The sequence below is a fragment of the Martes martes genome (assembly GCF_963455335.1).
Source record: "Martes martes genome assembly, contig: scaffold_127, whole genome shotgun sequence".
In the NCBI taxonomy this organism is placed as follows: domain Eukaryota; kingdom Metazoa; phylum Chordata; class Mammalia; order Carnivora; family Mustelidae; genus Martes; species Martes martes.
The window spans coordinates 146,930-163,341 of record NW_027666546.1 but is presented as its reverse complement, the minus strand read 5'-3'; the positions used below and the strand labels follow the sequence as shown (position 1 = coordinate 163,341).

At 38.4% G+C, this 16,412-nt stretch overlaps 1 pseudogene across 1 annotated transcript; it reads right to left on the bottom strand.

The window, feature by feature from the left end:
• Positions 1-1,611: 1,611 nt before the first annotated feature.
• LOC308337945 (small ribosomal subunit protein eS4-like) lies at positions 1,612-2,368 on the bottom strand (annotated as a pseudogene). The gene has a single exon. The product of its transcript is annotated as a small ribosomal subunit protein eS4-like (transcript).
• Between the last annotated feature and the right edge of the window lie 14,044 nt (positions 2,369-16,412).

Sequence of the window (16,412 nt, the reverse complement as noted above, 5' to 3'; positions counted from 1 at the left end):
TTTAAAGTGGCTGTCACAAACCAAATCTGAGACAATTTGAGCACCAAAATAATATATATAATATAATATAATATATAATATATATAATATAATATAAATAATATACATAGAAATATGTATATATTTCTATATATATTTCCATATATATATATACATGGAATCCATTGAAAGAAACAGAAGAATCTATACAACCATACTGATATAAATGAAGAATAGAGAAGGAACATAATGGTTAATTTTATGTGTCAGCTTGACTGGGCCACAGATTGCCTCGATATTTGGCCAACCATTATTCTGGGTATGTCTGTGAGGACATTTCTGGATGAACTTTATATTTGAAGTGGTAGACTGAGGACAGCAGATTGCTCTACCTAAAGTGGATGGGCTTTATTCAATCCACTGGAGGCCTGATTAGAAAAAGAAAAAGGACTTGGACTAGAACTTACACCATTAGCAATTAGATTCAGGCCAAAATTATACTATGAGCTCTCCCGAGTGTCCAAGCTTACCTAAAGCAGACTCTGGGACTTCTTAGCATCTATAACATAACATGATCTCTTTATATCTGTGTGTGTGTGTGTGTGTGTGTGTGTGTGTGTGTGTGTCTTGCATTCTATTGGGTTCTGTTTCTCTGGAGAACCCAGACTAGAACAGAATTTTAAGGATGGTTTTTCTGGGTTGATTCTAGGCTTTCCAGAATTGCATCTCTAACCTGATTAAATTTAGAGATGCTAATGACTCTATTTCCAGAAGTAAAGATGGCACTGATAATCCAAGATACTACTGGTCTCCTAATCAACCATTTATAAGAAGCATGGGCCTGAAAAACTGTGCATATGATACTTCAGAACATTTCTGGAAAACTGAGAAATATATTGAGATTTCTGGTTGCTCCCGATTAGCTGGACAAAATAGTGAAAGGAAAGGTTGAACTCAGGGATTCAAATTCTCAGCTCAAGCATAAAAACCTTAAAGCTTCTTTGGGTGCCCTGAAAAGAGATCCCTATCTCCAATAGTTACAGGACTGAGATTGCTGAAAATCAAACACATAATCTCATCCTGCATCTGGCTCAATTACACTACAATTTGAACACCCATTTTCATAGGGTGTTGAATGTTAAGGTGGGGACATTGATGGGGGAAAGAATGGGATCTTGTAAGTTTGAATAAAGATGTGTGGGAAGACTGATGAAGCTCAGGACACTGAGCCCCTAAATTCTGATGAATCTTCTTTGGCAGTGAAAGAAGCCTCTTTATCCCCTTAAGTAGAAATAAGCGCCTTACTCCCAGTGGAAATAGACTTACCACAATCAGGAGAAATAGCCTCACCACCCCAGTAGTAGTGGCTTCCCCACAACTAGTCATGGCAGCAGCTTCTCCACCCACTCCACCCTCACAATGTTCTGAGAGGATTAACCCTGCGTTGTCTGAGGAAACTGTAATGGCCTTCTTTGATGTAGCTGCCATGCAAAACAGTGCTGATTCTCCCATGACCCACTCCCACAAACCCTCTTTGTTTTTTGACCTACAACTAGACTCATTTTTTTTTATTGTGCTGTATGACCTTTAAATAAGTATGAAGACTTCCAATCACATCACCTAGGGATCATTTTACCCACTGCTCTGTTTGGCTGCCAGTCTCTTGTCTCTCTCTTCAGCAATGGTAAGGCAGATACCCTTTCCACAGGGAAGAGAAATCCATGGTTTGTTGCCTTTGCCAATAATAAAAATTTTGGAGAGTTGGATGGCAAAGCTGTTGCCACTGGCATCTCTCACGTGAAATATATCAAAAGAACCGGGGTGTCTCTCTGTTGATGATCACACCAATTCTTCCCACATTAACACCTCCAGTCACCATATACAGATTACCAGTATCAAACTTGATGAAATCAGTAATCTTTCCAGTCTTCATATCAATTTAAATGGTGTCATTCACTTTGATGAGGGGATCAGGATAGTAGATGGTGCAAGCATCATGAGTCACCAGGTGAATTCCTTTTGTCCCCGCAAAGATCTTTCTCACACTGCACAACTTATACTTGGCCTCCTCAGTTGTAATCCAATGGCGGCATAGATCAGACAGAAATTCTCCCCAGTCTTGTCAATGCTGATGACATGCATAAAACCAGCAGGGTATGTTATATCAGTTTGGACCTTGCCATCAAACTTAATAAAATATTGCATGAAGATCTTCTTCATTTTATCTCTTGTTAGGCATGTTCTTTAGGAAAGTGATGAGAGGGAGATAATCTCTCAGTTTATGGGGACCAGTAGCTGGATGTGAAGCAAAGACATCAGTCAATTTATCCAGTATCTAATGCTTTGGAACTGATACATGCTTCAGATGCTTCTTGGGATTATGAACCATGCTTGCACTAGGCACAAAAAGGGGCTATAAACTAGACTTATTGCAGCAGGGCCCTAAAGGTGAGGTATGAAGTATAACTCATGAGAAAGTATACTATATTCCAAAAGAACTACTTAAGTTTCCCAATTTATACAGACAGAAATCTGTGGAGTATGTGTGTAAAACAATATTGAGGGTGTGGGATGGTGGAAGGAACATAAATTTGGATCAGGCTAAAGTTATTGATAAAATCTCACCAAGCAGAGATTCTGCATTTAATGTTGTAGATGGGGGAATTAGGAAGGACTCTCATGATTTGTTTGTTTGGTTGGCTGAAACATGGACTAAAAGGTGGCCTATAGAAAACAAATTAGAAATGCCAGACCTGCCTTGGTTTAATGGAGAAGGATTCAAAGGCATGGAAAGATTGGAATGTTAGAGGACTTTTGTCATTTGAGACTTACACTGGGAAGGTTTAAAAAAAAAAAAAGGCTTGCCTTTCACCATTACTGTGAGAAATAAACTGGTAAGGAGAATCCTGGCATCCTTGAAAAACTCTATGATAGTTCTTCTCTATAGGTTAGGCCTTACCATGGGAACTTGTCACTGAATTGAGAAATCAAAATGCAACGAGAGTAACTGAGTTTCAGGGAGGCAGGGGCCAAGTAGTGGCACTTAATCACCAAAGGCAAGGTTGGCATGGTTATGGTAATGGGTGACAGAAACAAAGCAGCAATTAGAATAGTCTGACTTACATAAATCTATGCATTGACTATTTGTGGCATTCCTAAAAGTGGAATCGATATTTAAAAAAACAACGACGATGACTACTAAGTTTTACTTGATTTGTATAAGCAGAAAAATTCTAGGTCAAGTGAACAAAAGTTTAACCTGAATGTAAAAACAGAGAGTCATAGCCCCTCAATCAATTCCCAGATTTCAGCCTGTTTACCGACTAATACCTGAATGAAGGGGAAGGCTTGACAAAAATTTTTACTGCTAATACTTCTCTGATCCCTCTCCAAAGGGACCTATAGCTTTTTATCAGGATAACTCACTGGGGTAAAATAAATAATAACACCTTTCTGGACTATTGGACACTGGCTCTGAACTGACATGAATTCCAGGAGACATAAGCGTCATTGTAGACCACCAGTCAGTGTAGGGGTTTATAGAGATCAAATGATCAATGGAATATTAACTTAAGTCTATCTCACAGTATGCTCTGTGGGTTCTCAAACCCATCCTGTGGTTAATTTCCCAGTCCCAGAATATGTAATTGGAACAGACACACTCAACCACTAGCAGGATGCCCACGTTATATCCCTGACCTGTGGAGTTAGGGCTATTATTGTGGGAAAGGCCAAGGAAAGTCTCTAGAACTGCTTCCACTTAGGAAAACAGTAAACTAAAAGCAATACCACATTCATGGAGGGATTGCAGAAATTAGTGCCAATATCAAGACCTTGAAAGATGCAGTGGTGGTGATTCCCACCACATCTTTATTCAATTCACCTATTTGGTCTGTGAAGAAATAGAATGGATCTTGCACGATGACCGTAGATTACTGTTAAGTTTAACCAGGTGGTAACTCCGGTTGCAGCTGTTGTATATGATGTGGTTTCATTGCTTGAACAAATTGATTTATTCCTTTTTACCTCATATATGCAAATGCTTTTTCCCCCCCTTTTAAGTCAATAAAGACCACTAGAAGAAGTTTGCTTTCAACTGGCAAGGCCAGCAATACATCTTCACTGTCCTACCTAAAGGATTTATCAACTCTCCAGCCTTGTATCATAATTCAGTTTACAGGGATCTTGATTGCCTTTCCCTTCAACAAGATATCACACTGGTCTGTTACACCTTAGGCTAAATGGATCTAGTCATCAAGAGGTGGCAGCTGCTTTAGATTTATTGGTAAAACATTTGTGTAACAGAGAATGGGACATAAATCCAACAAAAATTCAGGGATCTCTACCTCAATGAAATTTCTAGGAGTCTAGTGGTATAGGATATGTCAAGATACTCTTTCTAAATTGAAGGATAGGTTGTTGCAACTAGCTCCTCCTACAACCAAAAAAGAGGCAAAATTCTTAGTGTGCCTCTAGATTTTGGAGGCAACATATTCCTCATTTGGGTGTTTTACTTCAGCCCATTTACTGAGTGACCCAAAAAGCTGCATTTTGATTGAGGCCCAGAACAAGAGAAGGTTCTAAAACAGGTCAGGCTGAAATGCAAGCTACTCTGCCTTGGAGCCTTATGATCCTGCAAATCCAGTGCTTAAAGTGTTAGTGGCAGACAAAGACACTGTTTGGAGCCTTAGACAGGTCCCAGTAGATGAAATGCAGTATAGGACCTAAGGATTTGGGAAAAAAGTTCTGCCATTCTCCACAGATAACCCCTCTCTTTTTGAGAAACAGCTCTTGGCCTATTAGTGGCCTTAGTAGAGACTAAATGCCTAGAGGTCTTAGTTCCAAAGGGACAGATACTTCTACTAGGGGACACAACAATGATTCCATTGAACTGGAAGTTAAGACTGTCATCTAGCCCCTTTGGGCTTTCTCATTTTGAATCGACTGGCAAAGAATAAGCAGTTACTGTCCTATTTGGGGTGACTGATCCTGATTACCAAAAAAAAATTGGACTCTTAGTCCACAACAGAGGTAAGGAAGAGTATGCCTGGAACATGCAAGACCGTTTAGGGCATTTATTAGTACAACCATTACCTGTGAATTCACAGTCAATGGAAAACTATAACAACCCAATCCAGGCAGGACTGACTAATGAACTCAGACTGGACCTTATACCATTAGCTCTCCTGGTTCCCAGGCCTTTAGTCTCCAACAGGAACTATATATACCATTGGCTTCTCTGCGTATCCAGATTGCTAGCTACAGATTAGCAGATTTCTCAGCCTTCATAGCCACATGAGTCAATTCCTTGTAACAAGACTTTTTATATGTATTTATTCTTGTCTTAATCTGTTATTTGCTGTAACAGAACACCATAGATTGGGTTGCTTAAATAACAAATGTTCTGGAGGATAGGAGTCTGAGATAAGGATGCTGGTATGGTTGGGCTCATGGTTAGGGTTCTTTTCCTGATAAAGTCCTCACATGCCCTTCCTTGGTGTGTGCACAGAGAGAGAGTGAGAGAGAGTTAGAGAGAGAGAGAGAGAGAGAGAGAGAAAGAGAGATCCCATGTCTCCTCTTTTTAAAAGGGCACTAATACCATCATGAGGGCCCTACCCTTACAACCTAATATAACTATAATTACCTCCTTAAGGCCCCACTTCCAAATACTGTCACACTGGGGATTAGGGTTCTAAGATATGAATTTTGGAGGGATACAAATATTCAGTCTATAGCAGCTCTATTTCTCTGAAGAAGCCAGACTAACACAAAGGAATACCTTACTATAGGATGCCAGATAATAAATACAGATTTGACAACATAGTGGTGGTTTATTCAGAAGAGATTCTTGAGTTAATATTAAGGTTTCTAGATGGATCTTTGCTTTAGAAAAGGATATTAACATAAACTTAAAACGCTTCTCCACCCCAAATATTTGGGTGAATTACCAAGGGGGGAAATGGTGACTTTATGGAGGAGCAAATTGGCAGGCAATAACCTGTCTGGTGAGGGATGGGTAGGAACTATGTATACCCCTAATGTCACACACAGAGAAGGGAACAGCCTTACTTCTGTAGTATTTCTGCCAAGAAAATAGGACCTGATACTGATCCCAAGGAAGCATACTGATCCCAAGGAAGCATCAGATGGCCCAGGTTGAGCTGCACCCTTCACAATGAAAGTCCTTACTATTTTAAAAGTCAGGGGCACCTGGGTGTCTCAGTTGGTTAAGCATCTGCCTTCAGCTCAGGTGGTGATCCCGGGGTCCTGGGATTGAACCCTGTGTTGGGTTCCCTGCTCATAGGGAGTCTGGATCTCCCTTTCTCTCCCTCTGTCCTTCCCTCCTGCTAGTGCTCTCTATCTCTCTCCGTTCTCTCTCTCAAATAAATAAAATCTTAAAAAAAAAAAGTCAAGATCATGAAAACCAGGGAAACACTAAAGAACTGTTCTGGGTTGAAGAGCCTAAAAAGGTATGACAACTGAATGTAGCTTATGAACTGAATTGGTGCTAGACCAGAAAGGAACAAGAGATACAACTGGTACAGTTGGTGAAAGCCAAATAGGGTCTGTGGGTTGGATAACAGTGTTGTATGACTATTGACTTCTTTTGATGTTGGTATTTAGTAACGTAGGAGAGTATTCTTGTTTTTTGAAATACACACTGGAGGATTAAAAAGAGAGACAACAAATGTGGTAGAATGTTAATATTTGGAGAACTTGTATGAGAGAATATGGAAGGGTTTTTTTGTTGTTGTTGTATTGTAATTTTTCTCCCAGTTTGAAATTATTTCAAAATAAGTAATACAAAAAGACGTTCTTAGAAATGTCTATCTTCTACCAAAGTTTCCTAATCTACCACCAAATTAATCTACATCTTCATTTATCTTTATACCTTTCTCCTTATTCTACCACTAAATCATCAACGCTTTCCTTCACAATTTACATTTATCTCTTTCAAGAAAATCCTGAGATTCATTAAACCAGACACAGTAAAAAAGATGCACCCTGATTCTTGGTGAATTGTCTTTATGCATATCTTCTCTTGTCCCCTTCTTTACTTTGAGAGTAGTGCCTGAAGCTGAGCAGAGACTGTATACATCTGTATCCAATTTCTCATTTTCAACAACTACATAGGCCAGATTCAGTATATGCATTTGACTCAGGGAACTCCCATATATTAGGGGTTGAAGTATGACCAAGTATATCTATAATCACACTGAGAAAAAAAAATGGATCATATAAGAATATGTCACTGGATCAAGGAACCTAGCTTCAAAAAGCAAGAAGCTAAAATATGGAAAAATATCACATTTTTCTAAGATGCCCTTAGGTCTAAAACTGGTGATGTCCGGTGGCATTTGCCATGACCACAAAAAATGTTCCTTCCTTCCAGAAATGCACATTCATTTGATCCTTATGAAACTGCAACTCTCCAATCCAAATCAGAACCCAGACCGTGGGCTTAGGAGACTGTTTTGATAACAACCAAAAAATTCAGAATGTTTTACAGACACCATACTGGGAAGGATCCAGTAAAGGAAATAACTTTACTCAACAGAAGATCCCCCAGGAGGACCCATATTATGATTTAGTCAATACCAATCAAAAAGGTGGGTGGTAACAAGCGAGATTCTTTACCCAGGAGCCAATTGAGCACAGAGGTAAAGAAAACAGTTAAAACAGATTAGAAGCTAGACAAATTCACAATTAGATTTTGTCACAGGATCATATTCTACCTAAGGCTACACCAAATATTTTTAATTCCTAGTACATACAAAAAAAAGAAGGAAAGTAAAAGAAGAAAGAGACATTGGCATAGAATATAAAGAATTCCTTCTCTAAGCAAATGGTGCACATTTTATTCATATTTTCTCTAACATTTTTACAATTGGGAAAACACCCTAGCAGGCTACAAATATTTATGTATAGTCTAACCTATTCAAGTGTTTTCCTATTACCAGGCTGATGCTTCTTAGCACATGATGAATTGGTGGTGATTGTTTGATGAGTCTTTTCCAAAACAAAGTACCAAACCTCCCTGGTGGTTTAGAGTCAAATGTACATGTGTTTCCACCATCCTTATCACATATTGTTACAAGACAGAATAAAATTTTTAAGAAAATAAAAAAAGGAAAGTGTTGTATCTATATTTTAGCTTATTAGTTGGTAAAAATGGGACCATACAGCATTTGGCTTTGAAAAGCCAAATGAAAAGCCAAAGGTCTTCTAGGTAGTTATGTTTCATTCATTAAGGCATTGGATTTGTTATCTCTGTAGGCCATAGGGAGAAGACTATAAGAATTTCAGCATCTTCTATAAACCAGTTACAACATCAGGTGGAAAAACACTTACATGCCAAACTTGTTTCACCCCGAAGCATTCATTAAAATGGCAGCATCCCATTTTTTGTGCATAGTGCAATTCTGAGTCATTATAGCCAAAGTGTTGGGTAAGCCTAAAGAAAGGGTGTGAGGGGAGAAACAGGAAATAAAAGAAAGTTGAATATGTATTTAAGTCATTACTGATGAATTCAACGACTGATGGAAGTTTCTAGTTTTTACTGGCCTTATGTCAGCATATGTTGCCCATGCTTATCATTCTCAGTGACAGTGGGAGTATCTTCCACTCCTGCTGAAAGAAATCTGGATCACAAGGAAGAGTACTATAATAGTAATTATGATGCTGGCACAGACATTGTGATAGACAGATTATACTACCTGGCAAAAACTATAATACCAGGCAGTAAAACAGGAACACATTGTTAGCTCCCTGCAGCTTTCCAGAAAGACTAGGCACTTGTGGAAAAGTTATGTTTACTTGGAGAAGCTTGTTTTTCTATGACCAGGAGAAAAATCATAAAAGTTTAGTTTGAGAATCTTGGTTGGCTAGCCTAACCTAGGATTACTCCCCACTACCACACCAGCAATTCATGATGAGCTACCTTAATAATAATCATAAACTTTACACACTTACACACATTCTTCAGGGGAACCTGGGATCCACATGTAAAAAGGGACCTATATTGAGAAAACCCTCATAGGAATAAACAATGGACTGCCCACAATCTCTATGAAGCTGTCCTCAAGGAGGACCAGAATTTATACTGCCACTTAAAGGATATGCAGAATTTAAATAGAAGGATAGGAGAGGTAAGGAGGAAAGCAAGGAAAATATTCTAGATTGGGGAATCATCTCTAAATGGTGAGAAAATAAAATTTGGGGCAACAGTGAGTAGGGCTGTTTTAGCAGAGCAGGGATTCTTGTAGGTAAGTAGTAAAATGCAAGAAAAGCATTGTGAAGGACACTGAATACAAGTTTAAGAGTTTGAACTTTATCCGTTGCTTTTTAGTGTCACCAAAGGAGACATTTCATCAGCAGTTGAGGAAAACCACCTGTTGTGATGAATTTACCAAGGCTGTATGAGTGATAACTTTGGGCCACCTTTTTATGTGATATAAATAGCATGAGCTCTCCTAATAGTGACAGAATCCTGTTCTATTTTTCACAACTGGATGTTGATAGAGCTGCCAGTTGTGGGAAGGTCTTTTGGGCATGCCCTTTGAGCCCTCAAGTTAGTAATCTCTGAGAAGACATTCCAGACACTTAAAAGAAAACCAAAGCAGTCATAAATAGCATCAATCCAATTTGTATAGCACCTTTCCTCCAAATTGCTTTCAGTACTAAAGAGAGCTTGGCTCTTCACAACAAGGCTATGCCAAAACTCACTAAGCTGCTTGCTTAAAAGCGGTAGAATCCTTGAACACGTTCATCTGTAAATGCCACCACTCTCATTATAGCTTACACAGGTTAGTGTCATAGATCAGAAAATGGCCAGCATCAGAATATTTCCATCTCCTAAGAAGAAGCATAAAGGCTGTCTGTGGCAAGTGCTGCTGCTCTCAAGATCTATAGCACTGACCTAGCTAGGGAATGCATACTGATAACCTTTGGCTAGCATCCCTGAATGAAAGAAACAAACCCCTATATTTGACCTCTGGCTTTCCACATAGCTTTGACAGAATTATTTTCAGCAAATCATCTTTTTTTTTTAAATCACTATTGCATAATACTCTTCCATACTTCTACAAAGCCTGAAAAACCAAGTTCAGACACATTAATCAGATGTTTGAGGTCTGTGGTCTTTTCTGAGGACTCATTGCCAATATTTTGTCTTGTTCCACTAACCTTCTCTTCTATACACAACTGTCTTCTCTCTATCCCTAAATATGCTATCCTCATTCTGAACCAAATATGTGTACTAATGGTAGATCTTTTGCCTAAAACATCACTCTGTATAACTTATTCAATCTCCATGAAACCATCTATTCTATATAAAGTCCATACTGCTTCTTGATATCTAGCAGCATTTATAACTCAGAAATGTTATTCTGGGGGGCGCCTGGGTAGCTCAGTGGGTTAGGCCTCTGCCCTTGGCTCAGGTCATGATCTCGGGGTCCTGGGATCAAGCCCCGCATCGGGCTCTCTGCTCAGCAGGGGACCTGCTTCCCCCCCCTTCTCTCTGCCTGCCTCTCTGCCTGTTTGTGATCTCTCTCTCTCTCTCTCTGTCAAATAAATAAATAATCTTAAAAAAATGTTATTCTGGGACTTAATTATGTACTGCCACATTATTATTTAATTCCTTTAAAAATTAGATTACAAGCTTCCAGAAGCAAAGTTATTTTTGATAAATTCTTTTATATTCCCCCACAATGGCTATCAAAATACAAAATATTATTAGCCATTAACTAGAGACCATTTAATTGAATTATCATGAACAAACCATTGGTCATTGGTCTATGAGATCAATAGTTGAAAGGCAGCATATTATAAAGGAAATAGTATAAGTCTGGCACCACAAACACCAGAGCTCAAATCTCAGTTTACAACTTACTAACTGGGGGACACTGAAGTTGTTCTTTGCTTTAGTTTTCTTAGTTGTAGAATGGGGATATATTAAAGGATTATTATGAGAATTGAATAAGCAAGCCTCGTATTCCATTGCACATAGTGAGTACTCAATAAACTTCTTTACTAAGTTCTTTAGTAAGTACTCATGCAATAACTAATTATTATAATAATTGTAAGAGGTAGAAGTATCATTTTGCTAAACTAGTTAGCCCCTCTGGCAGTAACCTGTAGGGTAAAACTTTGATTAAAGAGCCAATACCATCCTTAACTTTTCTCATCCCGATGAATCAATATATTTTTTTTATGTATAGCTTTTTAAAAAATTTCTTTTCAGTGTACCAGAATTCATTGTTTATGTACCACACCCAGTGTTCCATGCCGTATGTGCCCTCCATAATACCCACCACCAGGCTCACCCAACCTCCCACCCACTGCCCCTTCAAAACCCTCAGATTGTTTTTCAGAGTCCATAGTCTCTCATGGTTCATCTGCCCCTCCAATGTCCCCCAACTCCTGTCTCCTATCCATCTCCCCATGTCCTCCGTGTTATTTTTTATGCTCCACAAATAAGTGAAACCATGATAATTGACTCTCTCTGTTTGACTTATTTTACTCAGCATAATCTCTTCCAGTCCCGTCCATGTTGCTACAAAAGTTGGGTATTCATCTTTTCTGATGGAGGCATAATACTCCATAGTGTATATGGACCACATCTTCCTTATCCATTCATCCATTGAAGGGCATCTTGGTTCTTTCCACAGTTTGGTGACCGTGGCCATTGCTGCTATAAACATTGGGGTACAGATGGCGCTTCTTTTCACTACATCTGTATCTTTGGGGTAAATACCCAGTAGTGCAATTGCAGGGTCCTAGGGAAGCTCTATTTTTAATTTCTTGAGGAATCTCCACACTGTTCTCCAAAGTGGCTGCACCAACTTGCATTCCCACCAACAGTGTAAGAGGGTTCCCCTTTCTCCACATCCTCTCCAACACACGTTGTTTCCTGTCTTGCTAATTTTGGCCATTCTAACTGATGTAAGGTGGCATCTCAATGTGGTTTGATTTGAATCTCCCTGATGGCCAGTGATGATGAACATTTTTTCATGTGTCTGTTAGCCATTTGTATGTCTTCATTGGAGAAGTGTCTGTTCATGTCTTCTGCTCATTTTTCGACATGATTATCTGTTTTTTGTGTGTTGAGTTTGAGGGGTTCTTTATAGATCCTGGATATCAGCCTTTTGTCTGTACTGTCATTTGCGAATATCTTCTCCCATTCCATGAGTTACCTCTTTGTTTTGTTGACTGATTCCTTAGCTGTACAGAAGCTTTTGATCTTGATGAAGTCCCAAAAATTCATTTTCGCTTTTGTTTCCTTTGCCTTTGGAGACATATCTTGAAAGAAGTTGCTGTGTTTTAAATAGATCAGCACACAAAATGCCAGTTTATAATAGGAATAACAATTTCTTAGACCAGAACATCCTAATAAGGTAGTTAGTATATCCTTTTCTTATGGAAACACTGTATGAAAAGGCAAATTATAATCAGTTTGAAGAGCATGAGTTTAGGAGAAGGAAAATAAATCAATATATCACGAAATAAATGAGCTTTTATTTAGTGATTATAATGGCTTGTGACAATGGACTATGATATACTTCCACTAGAGAAGTAACACTGCCAAGGAAAAGGGAAATTTGAGGACACTTATCATGGTGACCTATGTTCCATACAGTGTTGAAGGAATACAGCCAAATTATTACCTTTGGACTCTAATTTTCAGGTTCCAAGGCTGCTACCTCTAGGAAAAGGTTTACACTGGTTAGTGTCCATTTGCATCAATCACTCTCCTCCTCCACCAGGTCCATTCTCCACCTTTCTCTTGTTTCTTTGTGCCCTAAGATGCTGATCTCTACAGACTGCATTCTCTAAGTTCTCTTGCTTTGTAGGTTTTGCATCCCCCTGAAAAGATATGTTGAAGTCCCAACCTCTGGTATCTGTGAATGTGACCTTATTTGAAAATATGGTTTTTGCACACATATTTAAGTTAAGATGAGATCATTAGGGTGTTCCCTAATCCAATATCACTTGCGTTTTTATAAGAAATGACATATGAAGAGACAGACACATAAGCAACAGAGTGACTACCATATAAAGATTAGAATTATGCTGCCACAAGCCAAGAAACAACCAGAAGCTAGGAGAGAGGCCTGGAACAGATCCTTCCCAAAATCTTCACAGACCCTAATGACACCTTGATTTCAGACTTCTGATCTTCAGAACTATGAGACAATAAATTTCTGTTGTTCTCCAAGTTTATGGTATTTTGTTATGACAACCCTAGGAAACTAATATACTACCACAAAAAATAATTGGAGCAGTGAGTCAGAGATTTCACCTAATGGGAGAGGCAGCCCATGACAACAGTGAGCTCTGAACCCAAAAGAACTAGCTTTACTTAAAGCAGAGTATGAGGGAGTTCAAGTCTGAGAACGCTTGAAAACAATGGGGATTTTGATGGTAAGCAGTTAAGAGGGGATGAACAGTTCTATAAAAGCAAGAAACTAAACCTTAAGCTAGCTAGTTTACCAAAAGGAAGAAGGAAAAGAGACAGCTAAGAAACTTCCTGGGTCAGGAAAAACCCTCACACTGGTTTCAAAAACTAGCCTTCCTCAATTATAATTGAATCTAATAATGGAGGAATTTATGCCCTGGAAAATTCTTGGAAAAAAAAAAATAGAACAATCTTCCTGAAATGAGTGGAACCAAATAGCTGAGTGTGATATCATATGACACAGACAGCTTAAAAATAAAGCAAGGAAGGAGATAGTCAAAGAGAACCCTCCAAAGTCACTGTCATCTCAGAGTGACTGTGCATATGCTCAAGGCAGTACCCTCTGCAAAGTGTCAGCAGAAGTTTCACACTGCAGGGTAAATAGACATCACTGAAATTGCTTGGCCAAGTCCCTAAACAAGTAAATGAAAAAACAACAACATAAAGAAGCCCTGTAGAAGATGGAGAGAAATCATGTCTGAATTGCTACAATATACTACCTAAAATGTCCACTTTCAATGAAAAAGTAGACATTTCAATGAAAATTGAGACATTAAAAGCAACAAGAAAGTATGATCCCTACACAGGAAAAAAGCAGACAAGAGAAATATCCTATGAGAGGACCAAGATGTTAAACATAACAAGGACTTCAAGACAACCACTATAACTATTTTTAAAGAACCAAAGGAAACCATCCTCAAAGAAGTAAAGGTTTTTATTAAATAAAGAATATCAATAAAAGGTGTAACTTCTACAAAAGAACCAAACAGAAAGACTAAAGCCAGAAGTACAAGAAGCATTAGGAGAAATTCCTGAGAGATCCAAAAAGAAGATTTGAATTGGAATGTGAAAGAATTTGTGAATTTGAAGAAAGATTAATAGATATTATGCAGTGTGAAGAACAGAAAGAAGAATGAAGAAAAATGCATAGAGCTTTTGATAAATATGGGACACCATTAAGCCCATCAACATATGTATAATGAGGGTACCAGAAAGAAAGGAGTGAGAGAATGGAGCAGAATAATCAAGGAAATTATAGTTGAAAACTTTCCAAATTTATTGAAAAATATTAATTTACATACCCAAGAAATTCAATGAAATTTAAGTAGGATAAAAAGAAAAAGATCCACATGTAAACACATCATAATCAAACTGTATAATGACAAAGAGGAAATCTTGAAGCAGCACCAGAAAAGAGAGGTAATCTGTACAAGGGAGCCTCAATATGAATGAAAGATGGCTTCTTAACATGAGCAGAAAGAAAAAATGTCAACAAAGAATTTTATATCCAGCAAAATGATCTTTCAAAAGTGAAAATAAAATAAAGACATTTCCATATAAACAAAAACTGAAAGAATTCAATGTTAGCAGATCTATCCTACACACACAGACACACACACAAAACTAAAGGAATTTCTTCCAGCTGAAAGAAAGTACTCCAGGTGGTAATTTGATTTCATATGAAAGAATAAAGAGTGCTGGTAAAGGTAATAAAGTAGCTATAAAAGTAATAAAAACTAATACAAAAACTAATTTGAAAAGGAACTTTATAAATGAATATGTATACTGTTGAGTCTGTAACATAGAGAAATGCAATTATTGACAATAACAGCAAAAAGGAGGTAGGTGGGACCAAAACTTTATTGAAGTAAGGAAAAAACACCAGATGGTAACTTGAATTCATAGGAACTAATGGTAAATAAAAGGTCAACATAACAAACTATAAATATATGCTTTCTCTTCTTTTCTTTTCTCAGCTTTTCTCAGTGGTGTTTAACTGTGGGAGCTTTAAAAATCAGCAGGCCTTAACTCTGGGAGAGTTGGAGGGGGATAGGAAATCAAATCTCTGCCTTTAGAGGGCCAGCACACTAAATGACTCTGCCTAGACACAGCACAGAAGAAGCAGTTTGAAAAGTACCTGGGGTATATAGTGAACAAACTGGTGGTTACTAGAGGTAAGGTTAGTGGGATTATGGCTGAAATAGGTGAAGGGGATTAAGAGTGCTCTTATTGTGATGAGCACTAAGTAATGTATACAACTGTCAAATCAGTATATTGTACACTTGAAACTAATAAAACACTGTACATTAATTATACTGGAACTAAAAAAATTAAAAACTAAAAAAATTTTAAATAAAAAGAAGAACCTGGGGTTAAAGCGATTTATTAATTAGTCTTAGAATGTATGCTAGAGGGGCAAGATTTCACCAGGAACAAAAGTGCTGGTAGGTACCATTTTTTTTCCCTTCTCCCAGCTTAGATAACAGGACACTTGTGGGCACCAATTCTAACATTCTCCATCAACCTTGCTAGCATGGCATGCCCCACTCTGGTATTCCTCAGCAGATCCTCCCCACCCAATCCACCTGCCACAGCAGGCAACCTCCAAAGTGGCTCCTGCCTTTCCACACCAAGCAGGCAGCCCTGGTCAGGACCATTATCCCTCCAAAGTGACTTGCCCTGAAGAGGAGAGGAGATAACTCCACACACCAGCATGCCCAGAGTTCTTGCAGCTGGAACTTTTAGCTGGCTTCTCAAAGCCCTGACATTTGGTGGGCCTGCAGCTGTCACAGAGGCTAACAACAGATAGCTAGGCACAGTGCCTGGCCCACGCATCAGTGGACCCAAAGCAGTGCCTGGAGTGCCTAGTTCTAGGGTCCAGGATTCAATGCACTACAGGGCATCACAGTAACTCTTTTATAGAAGGTCACTGCTTTCATGACCAGGAGACATATCTGACCTACCTAATACAAAGACACAATCATGGATAGTTAGACAAAATGAGGACACAGAGGAATATGTCCTAAATGAACCAGTAAAGTCACAGAAAAAGAATTAAATGAAATGTAGATAAGCAATATATTTGAAAAAGAATTCAAAGTAATGATTATAAAAATACATGTCACTTTTAATAAAAGAGTGGACAAGTTCAGTGAGAACTTCTATAAAGAGACAGGAAATATTAAAAAGAACCAGT